This window comes from Palaemon carinicauda, unplaced genomic scaffold (genome assembly GCF_036898095.1).
Source record: "Palaemon carinicauda isolate YSFRI2023 unplaced genomic scaffold, ASM3689809v2 scaffold69, whole genome shotgun sequence".
NCBI classification, from domain to species: domain Eukaryota; kingdom Metazoa; phylum Arthropoda; class Malacostraca; order Decapoda; family Palaemonidae; genus Palaemon; species Palaemon carinicauda.
The window spans coordinates 131,844-148,327 of record NW_027171971.1 but is presented as its reverse complement, the minus strand read 5'-3'; the positions used below and the strand labels follow the sequence as shown (position 1 = coordinate 148,327).

The window sequence follows — 16,484 nt, the reverse complement described above, 5'->3', positions numbered from 1 at the left end:
AAGGAACTAAATGGTTCAAGTTCCCGATAATAGAAAGGTCTCCATCGCCTTCTTCGAGGTCCCCTTGGACCAGTCCTCGGTCCTTATGAGGTGTCCCACTGATCCTAACCAGAAGTCCAGCCACGAAGTAGCCTGCATGGTGTATTTCGCTACTTTCTCCTGGTTAAGAATCTTCAATGCCGAGAACAAGACTTGAAGTCCTGATAGTCTCTCGAGGGAGATCCCTCTGGTAAGGGCCTCTATGGAGTGAACGAGAGGCAGGGGAGGAAGGGGCTTGTTGGAGACCTCGTGATACTTCCCCTGCTGCACAAAAGGAGGCGGAAGATGTTTAAAGGAGGAGCAAGTGATCTGTGAGAACGCCTTCCGGCAGGCACTGCTGAGGGGCCACCGCTGGATCAGATAACCCATTAATGAACCTCATGCAGGCCAAGATCTGCTAGAAGGCATACTCCAATTCCTCCTGCTCTACCTCTGATAGCTTTGGACTAGCAGGTCTTGGGAGATAGTCGTCATCGTCGTTAAGTCATCCACCCACTAGATCTCCTCTCGAGGTGAGTCGACGTCGCCCCTCAAACAATGCTGACGACCCTCCAGGGTTTGGAGAAGATCATTTGGATCCTCCTGCAAAGGTCTTGAAGTCCTTGCCAAAGACTAGAGGACAGTCTTGGCATCCTACGACCCCTTACGGAGCTGAAAGAATTCCTCCAGGAGTGAAGGTCTTGCATGCTCTTCCCTTTGTCCCTCACTTGCTGAGGGAGCGACGTCCTCCCGTAAAGGACTGGATACCAGTAGCTGCTCCAAGGGAACCACCTTGATAAGGGAGGGGCAGGAAGACCCAGCCAAAGACTCCTCTCTGAGAGAGGGAGAATCTTGGCCCAGGAGATGAGGGAGGTGCCTACCCGCCGAGGCGTGGGGATAACGATGCCCTGCCTCTGCTTCGATGTTTGTACGTGAGTTACTTTGATCCGAGAGGAATCCTGCGGCTCAGCTACTACTCATCTCCACTTAAGAAGAGAGATGGAAGATGATGAGGGCACCTGAGGAGAGGGGATCGTAGAATTACCTCTAGGGTCAGCCGGAGATGAAGATGACTTCTCCAAAGGAATCCATAGGCATCCTGGTGGACTGTAGAGGTGAGACACCTTCCACAAATGCCTGGTAAACTGCTTTGACCAGGGCATTGAACCAAGGTTCCTTGCCCACTGAGGCACTGGCCGACAGATCCCCTGAGAGGATCGATGCTGAAGGTCTCTGAAAAGATGGAACCGGGTTCCTACCTGGATCGACTGATGATTGGAGAGGCAAGCGGTGCGAAGAGGCGGACGGCTGCTACTTTGATGGTTCCCACTTAAGGGTGAATGAACAGGGCAACTTACCCATCTAGGCTCCTTAAAGGCTGGTTCCTTCTGAAGGAGAGGAGATTGTCGGAAGTGGTCCTTCCGGCGTGATGTCCTGGACACTTTGACTGGGGAGCTGTATTCTTGAGTCGACATGTAAGAAACAAAAGACTTACAGTCTAGAGTTGGAGAATGGCGATCTAAGCCTGACGGCCGGCATTTATGAGCTGGTGAAAGAGAGGGAGAACTCCTACAAGGAGCTGGCGAATGGCGGGTTGGCGAGTGCCGATGACTTGATGAGTGATGAGAAGCTCAAAGAGGAGAGTGTCAGGAAAATTGCTTTTAATCTGGAGATCTCCTACAGCCTGGCGAATGGCGAACGGCTGGTGAACGACCAGCCACAGGAGAACTAAGAACAGCTGGCGAATGACGAGCCACTGGCGATCGACGAGCAGCTGGGGAATGCCGAGAAGCTAAGGAACAACGAGCAGCTGGAGAACGACGAGAAACTGCCGAAAGTCTAGTAGTTGGTGATCGGTGAGTTACAGCCGAACGATAAGCTGCTGGTGAACGTCAACAAGGCAGGGAATGATGAGTCGTGGATGAGTGACAAGTAGCTGTAGAACTACGATCAGCTGATGAACAGTGGACTGCAAGTGATCGACAAGTGGTCGGAAAGCCTGAAGAATCTATGGCAGCTGACAAACCACAAACTACTGTCAAGTGACGAGAAGTTGAAGGGTGCCTATGGACAAACAAATACTTAGGGGCTGGCAAACGGCGAGTCCAATATAACAGATGAGGGTTGGGAACTAGAAGGCTGTCGGCGACTCTGATGTTATTCATCACGAGGTGAAGAGTGACGGTCTCTGGAAGAGGTCTGCAGTCAAGGTGACGAGTGACGAGGTACAGTACTCCACTGATGAGCGACGATCCTCCGGAGGGGATTGTCTGGCGAAGGAGATCGCAGTCTTTGGGTGAACCAAAGAGATGTTTTTTAGACGGAGGGGGAGGAGAACGTCTGAAGCGTTAAGGAGAACCACTCACTCTGGGAGCTCGTTGAGGGCAGCGAAGATCTTCCGAAGGGGAGGAATGCTAAGCAGGAACAGGAAGATGTTTAGAAGACATTTGGATCTGGGACTCTAGGGGTGGGTCTCACTCTAAGGGAGAGCGATGCCCACCCACAAGAGGGACCTGCCTTGAACTTTGCTCTACCCCAGATGGAAGAATTGGCTCAGCAAGGGGGGAGGGAGCAGTCTTTGGCAATGGCGGTAGCAGCGGAAAAAGAGGAAGGACGGACCTCGTCAGCGGACACGGCAGACAAAACCTCAGGGTTTCGTAGGCCCACACTCGGTAACAATAAGGGATCCACCTCTGAGGAAGTGTGATCGTTTCTGCTTCGAACCGAGTTGAAGTTCAAAAAACACGTTTATCTTCGGGAGCCGGTCAAATCCAGAGATGACCACACCTGGAAAGCATCAGAGAAAGAATACTGCACGTCTCACTTCGAGGGAGGAGAGGGGCTGCTTCACTTGGGGGAAGTAGCACCATCCCTCGAGACTAGAGGTTGACCTGGAGTTAATTAAAACCCGAACGAACAGGAGCTTTAGGAAGAGGTTGGGTGTGATCAGAGAAGTCCTAGATTTCTTCAACTTTGAGGAAGACCCTGAAGGTGAAGAATCCCTTTTGGACTTCTTATTATGCCAGGTCCCATACTTCTCCCACTGAGAGGCAGACCACTCTTGGCATTCAAGGTAGGTGTTGTCCTAGTCACCACGCCGCCCACAGCAGGCAGGACCTAGCAGATGCTCATGACATAAACATCCCGGACAAGTCCGCATGAGGACGGCCAAGGAGAGAGCGCACACACACTGAAAAGAAAGAGAAGAAAGCAATTAGTCAGTAATGGCTAGTCAATAAAGGTGAGGGGGAAGAGGGGCAACGTATGTTCTCCACTCGAGCCAAAAACAAAGTGGGTTCACAGCCCCGGTGTGTGAGTGAGCGGGCTAGCTAGTAACCCTCCACCCACCCTCGCTAACTAGTGGGTGGGTGGTTAACGCTCGCATTCAGCTTCAATGAAAGTAATATCCCCTATGAAGAGCGTTGGTTTGTATTTAGTGACAGAACAAATGTAAATTGGTTTGCAAATATTAGGAAGACCTCAGGGGTAACATCTATGTATACAAAAATAAAAAGAATGGACACTACCTAACCTAACGTAAATTACAACACCGAGCACAGCTTGACAAAGGCCTGCTTCCATCTCCATGGCTCACCTACTTAACCTGGCCTTGAAGGTATGGTTTCTGAATGAATTAAGTAAAATATTAGTCTATAATATAACAAATTTTTAAAGTACAGTAAATTATATTTACCATAACTATACAAACCTGAGTCCTTCAATAAGAGAATGTATAATTTAAGTAAAATTTTAACTACTGCACATCATTCCATAAACTACTGGCTTTTGGCTTTCCCTGGGGACTCCTTATTTGAGTGTGTAAGCACTCAAGAAATAAGGAGTCCCTGCACCTCGCTAGAACCTTGCTACACAAGGTCTGCGGCCTACGCAAGCTGTGTGTGAAGGTATGAAGTGTGACTCATCCTAGAAAGTTGTTCTGAAGTTCTTTAGATGGAAACTTGTAGACTAGGACTTTCCCAATACCACCTCGTCAGGGTATGGGGACATGACAGTATTAATATTAATACTAGGAACACAAGGGAGCATGGTTTACCTGCAGTGGTTTGAGGTCAGCTATGCAGAAAACCCCGGATGCTGCTTTCCCCAAGAGAGGGGATGATGAAGAAAAGAATAAGGGCCAGTCAAAACTTTTCATTCATGCAGACTAAAACCGGGTAACATTGCCCTCAACCTTCTGCTAATTGTCCAATAAGGAGCTTGAGGTTTTAAACCATCTGTTGTGCAGCCACCACAGGACCGATAGAGAACGTATCGAGTCTCCTGTGGGTCATGTCTTGCAGGTAGTGGGATGTGAATGTTGCTTGACGTTTCCACACCCCAGCTTGAAGAACCTGCGTCACTGAAAAATTCTTCTTGAAGGCTAGGGACGTAGCTACTCCCGACATCGTGTGCTTTAGGGCGACGTGACGGAGGAGGGTCTGGATGCAGTGCCAGGTCAAGGACCCTGCGAATCCATGCAGAGATGGTGTTCTTGGTGACCCTCCTCTTAGTCCTTCCTGTGCTGACGAATAGTGCTGACACACGAGGACGGGCTGCAGCTGTACTCTTGAGGTACAGCATCAAGCTCCTTACTGAGCAAAGTAAGAGATGGTCTGGGTCATCCGTTACAGTAAGGAGACTAGAAATCCGGAAGGAGTCGAATCGAGGATCCGCTACTCCCGGGTTCTGAGTCTTAGCAATAAACTCAGGGACGAAGCTGAACGTTACCTCTCCCCATCCCCTTGAATGGGCGATGTCATACGAGAGACCATGAAGTTCGCTCACTCTCTTGGCCGAGGCCAAAGCTAGCAGGAACACCGCCTTCCAAGTTAGGTGGCAATCTGATGCCTGGCATAATGGTTCATAGGGAGGTCTCTTAAGAGACCTGAGAGCTTGAACCACGTTCCATGGGGGAGGTCTCACTTCCGACTGAGGGCAGGTAAGTTCATAACTCCGTATGAGTTTGGAAGTTCCAGCGAGGAAGAAATGTCTATTCCTTTGAGCCTGAAGGCTAGACTTAAGGCTGAGCGATAGCCTTTCACCGCCGAGACTGAAAGGCGCATTTCTTCCCGCAAATACACGAAGAACTCCGCTATTGTTGGAATAGTGGCATCGAGCGGAGAGATACCCCTTCCACGACACCAACCAAAGAAGACTTTCCACTTTGCCTGGTAGACAGATGCGGATGATTTTCGCAGATGTCCAGACATCCTAATCACAACTTGCTGCGAAAATCCTCTCTCAGCGAGGAGATGCTGGATAGTCTCCAGGCGTGAAGTCGTAGCGAAGATACGGCTTTGTGGAAGATGTTGGCATGTGGTTGTCTGAGTAGATCGTGTCGTGGAGGGAGTTCTCTCGGAAGTTCCGTTAGGAGTTGCAGAAGGTCCGGAAACCATTCCGTGTGATGCCATAGCGGAGCTATGAGGGTCATTGAAAGATTGACCAATATTCTGGTCTCGTTGAGCACCCTCCTCATCAGACAGAACGGGGGAAAGGCGTAAACGTCGATGTTGTCCCACCGTTGTTGGAAGGCATCTTGCCAGAGTGCTTTGGGATCCGGGACTGGGGAGCAGTATAGTGGAAGCTTGAAGTTCAACGCTGTCGCGAACAGATCCACAGTCGAGGAACCCCACAAAGTCAGGACTTTGTTGGCTACTAGATGATCCAAAGACCACTCAGTACTCACTATTTGAGACGCTCTGCTCAGATTGTCGACGAGCACATTCCTCTTTCCTGGAATGAAATGTGCCGATAGTGAAATTGAGTGGACTTCGGTCCATCTCAATATCTCTACTGCAAGATGGGATAGCTGCTTTGAAAAGGTACCTCCTTGCTTGTTGATGTAAGCCACTACTGTGGTGTTGTAGCTCATCACCAACACAGTGTGACCCGCCAGGTATTGTTGGAACTGCTGAAGGGCCAAGAAAATGGCCTTCATCTCTAAAAGATTTATATGGAGGCACTTTTCTGATTTTGACCACAGGCCTGAGGTCCTGTGATGTAGAACGTGGGTTCTCCACCCTTTCTTTGAGGCGTCCGAAAACAGCATCAAATCCGGGGGAGGACCACTGGAGGTCCGTCCGTTCCGCAGGTCCCATAGGGATCATGACGTCCGGGGAATCACAACCTTGATTCCACCGGGACTTGATTCGGCACTGCAGGGATCTCATTCTGAGGCGACCGTTGGGAATTAGACGAGCCAAAGATGAGAGGTGACCGAGGAGACGTAACCTCGATTGGGCTGGAAGCTCTTCTCGTCTGAGTAAAGGTCTTGCGACCCTCCTCAGCCTTGCTATCCTGTCGTCTGATGGGAAGGCTTTGTGGAGAGTGGTGTCTATAATAATGCCTAGGCAAACCAGTCTTTGAGTGGGAAGCAGAGAGGACTTCTCGAGATTTACCATGATCCCCAGATCCTGGCAAAGTCTCAGAGAAGTTTGTCTCGGTGTTGAAGAAGGGTTGACACCGAGTCTGCTAGGATTAGCCAGTTGTCCAGATAACGGAAGAGACGGATGCCGATCCTGTGTGCCCACGACGATATTAGGGTGAACACTGGTGAAAACCTGTGGTGCTGTGGAGAGACCGATACACAGCACCTTGAACTGGTATTCCTTGTTGTCTATGCTGAATCTCAAGTACTTCCTTGAAGACGGATGGACTGGGATCTGGAAGTACACGTCCTTTAGGTCCACTGTGCACATGAAGTCTTGCAGTCTTACTGCTAGTCTGACCGCGTCTGCCGTCTCCATGCTGAACGGAGTTTGTTTGACAGACTTGTTCAGAGCTGAGAGTTCGATGACTGGCCTCCAGACGCCTTCTTTACAAGAAAGAGTCAACTGAAGAAGCCTGGGGATCCGTCAAGGACCTCTTGGAGAGCGCCCTTCTTCAACAGGATCAGGACTTCTGCCCGAAGGGCTTGCCCCCTTGCCGATCCCATGGCAAGGGAATTCAATGACACTGGATTCGTCGTCAGGGGAGGTGGAGATGTTATAAACGGGACGCGATATCCTAGACTGATCACGGAGATTGACCAGGAATCGGCCACGAGTTGCTTCCACCTGTTTGAGCAACTTTGTAGGCATCCCCCACTGGTGGAAATGCAGGGGGCCTGCCTATCCTACCGTTTGCGGCCTCGGCTGCTCCCTCTAAGATTCTTGCCTCTCCTGGAGGACTTTTTGCCTTTCCTTTCTTTGACAGGAAAGGGCTTAGACACCAAGGTCTTCGCTGCTGTTGTTGTCGTAGTGGTCTTGACTGGACGGGACTGCTGTGGTGCTGGAGGCTTATAGGGCTTGGATGTTAAAGCCCTATGAAGGAGGGAGTCTTGATGAGACTTCCTCCATCTCTCACCAGCATGTTCCACATCCTTAGGCTCGAATAGAACAGACCCCTCCATGGAAGAAAGTCTGAGCTCTTGATCTTGGCGCTAGGGACATTCTGGTGGAACCTCTCAGCTACTGCATCCCGACGTTTCAGGATGGTATTTGCCCACAAGTTCGAGACTTGGTGGGCCAGAACCTCGATCGTGCGAGCACCTGAGAGGAGGAAGGTTTCCATAGCTTTACTGGTACGTTCCTTGGAGAAATCCTCAGAACGTATCAGGATACCTAAGGTCCCCAACCAGATATCGAGCCACGAAGTGGTTGCGTAGCACACTTCGCAACTTTCTCTTGGTTGAGGATCTCAGCTGTCAAGAACGAGACCTGCCGGTTGGAGAGTCTCTCAAGCGAGTGGTGAAGTGGGAGAGCTAAACAAGGCTCCTTCAGGATCTCAAAGTACGCGAGGAGGTGGGAGGAGCTTGGTGGTACTGGAACGGTTGGATGAGGACATCTCGGAGAGCTGCTGGGCGATCTTGTACCTGGTACTCTTTACCCCTTGAGACCAGGGCAGGGCTGCAATGGTCTTAGAGGGCTTCTGAGTACCAAAGATGCGGTCTAGGACCGTGTCTTTGCCCTCTCACGGAGGGATCTCTGGGTTGGAAAACCCGTTGAGTGCCCTCATTAGAGTCAGAACCTGCCAAAACGCGTGTTCTGACTCTTACCGGTCTCCTCCTGTTGTAGGACTTGCAGCGAAGTCTCCTTCTATTCCCAAAGGCTCTTCTTGGGGAGAATCGTGGACATTCCTTGAGTGGCTGGCTGAATCCATCCATGCCCTAGTGGAGGACTTAGGCAATGTTTTGGAGTCTTTGGATTCCTTCCTGGGAAGGATGTAAGACGCCACCATTGATGAGGGTGGCATGTTCCTTCTAATCCCGGACTGTGTGGAACTCTCGGCGTGAAGAGAGGCTTCCTCCATTGGTGCAATGGGGGAAAATCTCTCTTCGCGTGATTCCCTTGGTGACGGGAGATCTTTGTCTGAAAGGGAAGGAGAGACAGTCCGAGGAATAGGAGGAACTTGCCTTGAAGGTCTGCGTGGAGTCAGTTTCGCTCTCGGGGAAGTGACCGCATCCAGATCTCTTTTCCTCTTCAGAGGGGTAGAGAAACCCATGGTTCCGTGTCCTAGATCAGAGGGGACAGGCTTGAAACCCTGAGTTACGGCTCTGATCAGGGCACTGAACCAGGGCTGTTGGCTGACAGACGCACTGTCAGACATATCCCCCGAAGGGAAAGGGACTGAGGGATCCCTGGGAGGAGTCACTGGAATAGGTGGGTTCGCCTTTGGTAGCTTTGGGATCCTGAAACCCCTCTGGAAGTTTCCCTTCTCCCACAATGCGCGGTAGTAGTATGCGCTTGCGGGGAGGGGAATGAGGCAATGGCGACCTTGCCGGACGTCGTTCCTTGTGATGCGCAGGCTCGCGCGTAGGGGAATATTGACGCTCGCGCGAGGGAGAATAATGGTGCTCGCGGGAGGGAGGAAATTGAAGCTCGCGTGCGGGAAACTGATGGCGCGCGCACGGGCGCGCAGGAGAATCACGATGAACGCGCGGGAGAGTGTTTGCGCGCATCTGTCAAAGCCTTAGGGCGCGCGCGCAGGAGAATGTCCCTTAGCGCCCAGTAGATTCATGATGGGCGCGCATCCCTGGGAGATGGATGCCATGCGCGCGTATCTTTGTAAGTGCGCGCAGGAGAAGGCTGGCGCGTGGGTGAGGGCAGCATAGCTGTCTCATCTACAAACTTGCTTGCAGGAGAAAGTTGGCACGCAGGTTTTACCTGGCGCGTAGGATGGCACGCAATATGGAACTCAGGAGAGCGTGATGTAGGGCGCGCATATGAGAGTTGGCTCGCAGGTGGGCGCTGGGGCAAAGGAGATCGTTGGTGCGTAGGCGCAGGGCACGTGAGCGCAATGGGCGCAGGGCACGCAGGAGATCGTTGGTGCATGTGCGGGCGCATGGTGGAGCTCTACTCTTGTTGGCGTGTATGCACTTTAGGATGATGCCCTGTGTTAGTGCGAGCAGGATGAGCAGCGCGCTTGTAGTGATGGGTCCTGACAAGTTACTGATGAGCGCTGGTCGCGTGGACTGTTGGCGCGCAATAGCGTGTTCAGATGGAGCCTTGTTATGCCAATGCAGGAACGGCGACGGCAGGTCAGCAGGTCTGTCGGGTGGAAGGTCGACGTGTCCTTTAAAAGGACGACCTTCCACCGAAGGAGATTGCGAACGATCTGCAGAAAGGTCCAGGACCAATGCAGGTGCGGTGATGGAAGATCGGTCTAGAAGCTCCTCTGCGGGGGACTGCATAGAAGACGTTGAACCAAAGAGGTGTCTCCTCATCGCAGGTGAAGGAAGGGCTCTATGGCGAAGAGGAAGGCGAGCCTTCCGACAGATGCGCCCTCTGGGGGCCGTTGGATCAGCAAGCTGACCTTCAGCAGTCCTCCGAAGAGGAGTCTCTGTAAGTGAACTTCCCCGAGGGAAAGAAACACTAGCAGGAGAGACTGACGATGAACTTAGTTTCCCCCTCGTAGGATGGTCAGGAACGGGGGAAACTAAGTCGTCAGCTACCGTAGAGTCTGGAGTGGAAGAGGAGATGGGTGAAACCGCACGGGATACCTCTGACACCACAACGTCGACAAGAGACAGGGGATCAACTTCTGACGGTGACGACGATTGCTTGACACCAGCACCCAGGCGGATATAATCAAGCAAAACCTCCTTGGAGGGCAAACCCGTAAGCCCCAAGGAGGACCAAAGCTGAAAAAGGGAAGTTAGTGACATGTCCTGCTCTGGGGGGAGAGGTAGAGCTGCTTCACTTGGGGAAGCAACGTCATCTCTCGAGACCCGAGGTTGGTTAGAAATAATTCGATCTATGCTACCACTCGACGGTCTCTCGAAAGAGACCGACCGAGTGGGAGCTTTGGAAGAGGTTTAGGCAACGGAAGAAGAGGCCTTGGGTTTTTCTTCCTTCGAAGTAACCTTCGAAGGAGAAATGTCCCGCTTGGACTTCGTCTTCCGCCGTCGCGAAAACCTCTCCCACTGGGAGGCAGAGCACTCCCTACACTTGTTGACATTATCACACAGTTGGCCCCTAAAAGAAGGACAAAGGGCGAGAGGATCAGTCTCGACCGCCGACATGAACGTTCCACAAGGGCGGTCGGGAAAACCAGGGTAGGTGCGCATGGTCGCAGAGGCCAACTTCAAGTACACAGTAACTAGAAAAAGAAAGAACAAAAAGTGTTAATGGCTGCCAATATGACGGCGAGGATGAGAGCGGACACGTCCGACCACCATCCGAGCCAAGAGCAAAGTGAGCTCAAGCACAGGTGTGTGAGGGGGGGGTAGCAAGACATCCTCCCCTACCCCCGCTAACTAGCTGTGTGGGTAGTAAACCTTCGTTAAAAATTAATGGCTCGTCATTTCAGCTACGCCGAAAGTAATACCCCTATTAAATAGCGTGGTTTGTATTTCAGTTACGGAACAAACTAATTTGTTATATATACAACCAAAGGTTAGGGTAGGCAACATCTAGTTAAGATGTTTAGGAGGATTAAGCCAGTGTCAATCAGCCTACCCAAACTAACCTTTCTTTTCCATGCGCTTGTAGGCTTGCTTTTGTTGGCCGTGTGTTTTTCAAACTTTTTAACCCACCCGCGACCCAAGATTGACCTGAGCGAGGTCGGCCTTTCCAGCGCTAACCTCCAAGATGGACAGACGCATATCCTATACTGTAGTTTTTCTTTGAGCGATGTGGTTGAATTTATTACTCATATCGGTCAGCTTGATACTTTGAGGACGATCGTGTATAATAGGAGATGCAGGAACCACAATTGCCGTAAAAAATGCACATAAAGGTAATCCCAAGTAATATTTTTATTAGCGTGGTTAAGATATAATTTAGAGTGCTGCCCACCGTTTTATTGTGTAGGAGAGAGATTTATTTGTGATTCACTTTAACATAATGTAAGGATTTATTTTTTATTCCGTTTTAGTTTCTGACCTGGAGGGAGTCTGGGGCTTGCCCCCGGCTAGGGGTTATGCCCTGGGAACTATTAGGTTAGGTTAGGTGGCTTTGTGAGGTTCTATAACCTTTTACAAATCTGGCTAGGGGTTGTGACCTGGGAACTACTAGGTTAGGTTAGGTGGCTTTTTACAAATCTGGCTAGGGGTTGCGACCTAGGAAGGGGATCCGGGGGCTTGCACCGCCTAGGGGTTGTAACAAGGGTTAAATAATCACGTTTAGTCCTATTTAACCACACCCAAACCCCAAGGTTCCCACCTGTGTCCGTCGAGTGTTCTTAGTACAGTATGTAGAACGCTGGGACAAACGAGTGAAATTTCAGTTATTTGACTTCGTATGAAATGCCAAGCACAAAATTAGGGTTTTATTAGGGATTTTTTCGGTGTTCCAACACGTTTCTTGTTGGCTATTCTCACGTTTCCGACATTCATGCGCAAAGTGGTCCTAGTATGTAGATTGTTGAGACAAGCCTTCACAAAACTAGTGAATTCATTGATATCTCATTCGGTTATAATTCCATCGAGGTGTATGTATGATAGCGGCCACCTGTATGTATTATTATGTCTGACTTAGAATACAGCAGTGTAAGGGGGGTTCGCAGGGGGCGTCAGCATCCCCCCCCCTTCATTAGGTAAGTAGGTAAGGATAGGGGTTGTAAGTTAGGTTAGGGGGGGGGAAGTTTAGTTAGTTGATGTAAATTTTTATTCCACATGGGAGGAACTGGCCGCTGATATACAAAGGCTTCATATGGTTATAATTCCAGTGAATAAACAGCCAATTTCTGACATTTTTTTACTCTATTTTCTAGTTATCCCAAACCTCTCCCAACAAACTACGAAAGCAACATAGTTTTACCTATCCACCATAGGTGGGCTAGGGTCTAGCCTACAACCCTGTCAAAAGTGGGGCTAAAATGGAACAAAACACGACATATTTCCATAACAAAACAGTTATTTCAAATATTGGATTAAATTTACCAACTGAAAAAGTTTTGAAATCGCAGGCAGCGCCCATAACCTACGATTTTACAGGCCGAACAGTGCCGAAATAAAGGACAAAAACCCTGGTTTTATTCAAAATATGAATTAAAATGAAAATAATCAATAAAATAAGAAATAGAATCAATTAGATACATAAATATGGTACGTGACATCGTCAAAAACACCCCCAAATGATACGAAGACAAAATCCTCTTTATCGGTTAAATAACATAATTCCCGGCTAAATAACGTGAAAATAAACCATATTCAATACTTACTGTCTTCTGTTTCTTGCAATCTGAACTCGACATATTTTTTTACACTTCAAAATATGAAAACATTTATGATTTGACGACAGGAGAACTTAGGACTCTCACTCGAGAGAGGACTATAGACGACTGAATCTTGAAATATAATGGATCAAAAGTCTCCATTTCAAGGTTATTGAATCCCTTAAAGCGATACTTATGATCCATAATACTTCAAGATTCAGTCGTCTATACATGTAAACAAAAGCGGCAGTTGATTCTTCTTCTTCATACTTCTTCAACGACGTCATTACCAGTTGTTAGGATAAATATATCCCTTTTAAATTATGTAAATACATTCGTGTGATGTTGTTTAGGATAAATATATACCTGTTAAATTATGTAAATACATTCGTGTGATGTTGTTTAGGATAAATATATACCTGTTAAATTCTCTAAATACATTCGTGTGATGTTTAGGATAAATATATCCCTGTTAAATTGTGTAAATACATTCGTGTGATGTTGTTTAGGATAAATATATCCCTGTTAAATTTTCTAAATACATTCGTGTGATGTTTAGGATAAATATATACCTGTTAAATTATGTAAATACATTCGTGTGATGTTTAGGATAAATATATACCTGTTAAATTATCTAAATACAATCGTGTGATGTTGTTTAGGATAAATATATACCTGTTAAATTATGTAAATACATTCGTGTGATGTTTAGGATAAATATATACCTGTTAAATTATGTAAATACATTCGTGTGATGTTTAGGATAAATATATCCCTGTTAAATTCTCTAAATACATTCGTGTGATGTTTAGGATAAATATATACCTGTTAAATTATGTAAATACATTCGTGTGATGTTGTTTAGGATGAATATATACCTGTTATATTATGTAAATACATTTGTGTGATGTTGTTTAGGATAAATATATACCTGTTAAATTATGTAAATACATTCGTGTGGTGTTTTTTAGGATAAATATATCCCTGTTAAATTATGTAAATACATTTGTGTGATGTTGTTTCGGATAAATATATACCTGTTAAATTATGTAAATATATTTGTGTGATGTTGTTATGAATATATTATATTCTCAATAGAACGAAAATGAAATGATTTAGATGTTTTTAAGCACCTTATAGTGTTTTCAGTTTGAACATGAATTAAGAAAATGAAGATTGATAATGAGGTTTGGGAGTAAAGTTTGAAAAAGGTTTAAACCTGAAGTATGAAAGTATCGCTTGAAAGTGAAGTTTGGAGATAAATTTGAAAAAGGTTTGAACATAAAGTTTGAAAGAGGTTTGAATATAAACTTTGGAAGTGAAGTTTTTAAAGCGAGGTTTGAACGTAAAGTTTGAAAGTTATAAACATGAATTTTGGAGTGGGTTTGAACAGTTCAAAAGTGTGGTTTAAAAGTGAGGCTTAAAAATGAGGTTTAAATGTGAAGTTTGAAAGTGATGTTTGAATGTGGGTAGAAAGTAGGGTTTAAATGTGAAGTTTGGGTATTTTGAGCAAGGTTGAACATGAAGTTTGAAAGTGAGGTTTGAAGTTTGTAAGCGAGGTTTGAATGTGAAGTTTGAAAGTAGGTTTTAAACGGTAAGTTTAGGTAGTTTGAATGTGAGGTTTGAATGTGAATCTGAGGTTTGAACGTGAATGTGAGGTTTGAACTTGAAGTTTGAAAGTGAGGTTTAAATGTGAAGTTTAGATATCTTAAAAGTGAGATTGGAACATGAAATTTGAAGGTGAGGTTTGAACATAAAGTTTAAGAGTGTGGTTTGAACTTAAAGTTTAGAAGCAATTTGAAAGTGAGGTTTGAATATGAAGTTTAGAAACAATTTGAGTAAGGTTTGAATATGACGTTTGGAAATGAAGTTTGAAAGCGAGTTTTGAAGACAATTTTGAAGCGAGGTTTGAATATGAAGTTGGTGAGGTTTGAATATGAAGTTTGAAAGTGAGGTTTGAACATGAAGTTTGAAAGTGAAGTTTGAACATGGTTTGGAAGTGAGGTTTGAATATGAAGTTTGAAAGTGAGGTTTGAACACAAAGTTTGAAACAAGTTTGAAAATGAGGTATGAAAGCGAGGTTTAAATGTGAAGTTTGAAAGTGAGAATTGAATGTGAAGTTTGCGCATGAAGTTTGAATGTGAGGTTTGAACATGAAGTTTCAAAGTGAGGTTTGAACATGAAGTTTCAAAGTGAGGTTTGAACACGAAGCTTGGAAGTGAGTTTTGAACGTGAATGTTAGAAATGAAGTTTGAAAGTGAGGTTTGTGTGTTTAGTTTTAAAGTGAGATTTTAATGTGAAGTTTGAGTGTGGTTTGAACACAAAGTTTGAAAGTGAGGTTTGAACGTGAAGTTTGTAAGTGAGGTTTGAACGTGAAGTTAGAAAGTGAGGTTTAAACACAAAGTCTAAAAGTGAGGTTAGAATATGTTTGGAAATGTAGTTTGAAAGTGATGTTTGAATATGAATTTTCGAAATGAAGTTTGAATGTGAGGTTTGAACTTGCAAGTTGAAAGAGAGGTTTGAATGTAAACTTTGGAAGTAGTCTGAATCTGAGATTTGAATGTGAAGTTTGGAACATGAGGTTTGAAAACAAGGTTTGAATGCAAAGTTTGATAGTGAGGTTTAAACATGAAATTTGATAGTGAGGTTTGGAAGTGGTATGAAAGTGAAGTTTGAACGTAAAGTTTGAAAGTAAGGTTTAAACGTAAAAATTGAAAATGGAATTTAAATGTGAAATTTGATTGTGAGGTTTTAAAGCAAATATCCTAATGAGGAAAGAAAATAAGGAAACATAATAGAATTGTGTGCTAGACTGTATCCTCATAAGAGAACTCCAACCCAAGACAGTGGAAGACCATGGTACAAAGGCTATGGCACTACCCACGACCAGAAAACAAAAGTTTGATTTTGGAGTGTCCTTCTAGGAGACTTGCTATGGCTAGAGTCTCTTCTCCCCTTACCAATAGGAAAGTAGCCACTGATCAATTACAATATTAAAAAGACCATGGATATATATATATATATATATATATATATATATATATATATATATATATATATATATATATATATATATATATATACACTTACTTTAAAGACTGCTTTTCTGGTCCTATAAAGCCTGCTTTCCCAACTAGGGTTGTACCTTATAATAATAATAATAATAATAATAATAATAATAATAATAATAATAATAATAATAATAATAATAATAATAATAATAATAATAATAATAATAATAATAATATGCTTTTAGATTGAAAACGCTTGCCAGCATATTATTATTATTATTATTATTATTATTATTATTATTATTATTATTATTATTATTATTATTATTATTATTATTATTATTATTATTATTATTATTAGCCAAGCTACAACCCTAGTTGGAGAAGCAAGATGCTATAAGCCCAAGGGCTCCAATAGGGGAAAAATAGCCCAGTGAGGAAAGGAAATAAGGAAATAAATGGTGAGAACTCTGTCTCCTGGAAATAGTACATTAAATAGGTACATTAAATATATGTAAAACCTAAAATAAGAGGAAGAGAACAATAATTATCATTTTCATCAACTTTTTCATCTATTTTAAAGTTTTGTAGACATTTAATTCATGTCTTTCTATGAAATAAGATGAAGAGAACAATAATTATCATTTTTATCAACTTTTTAATCTATTTTAAAGCAATAATAGACATTTAATTCATGTCTTTCTATGAACTGGAAAATTAAAGGAGAGCCGTTACATAAGTAAAACCTCTTCCAGCCACTACTACTACCACTACGTTGTTTACAAGCCAGGGTTGCCAGATATGGGGATTTATACCCTA

The 16,484-nt window shown here is 45.2% G+C and overlaps 1 protein-coding gene and 1 long non-coding RNA gene across 4 annotated transcripts in view; one reads left to right on the top strand and one right to left on the bottom strand.

Moving 5' to 3' along the window:
* LOC137637361 (uncharacterized) overlaps window positions 1-12,781 on the bottom strand; it is a 34,301-nt gene extending 21,520 nt beyond the window's left edge. For both annotated transcript variants that reach the window (XR_011043586.1, XR_011043587.1), the window contains exon 1: window positions 12,661-12,781. This is a non-coding gene — a long non-coding RNA (uncharacterized lncRNA). The remainder of the gene's footprint in view (window positions 1-12,660) is intronic.
* LOC137637362 (uncharacterized) overlaps window positions 1-16,484 on the top strand; it is a 268,617-nt gene that overhangs the window by 127,248 nt on the left and 124,885 nt on the right. The window lies entirely within an intron of this gene.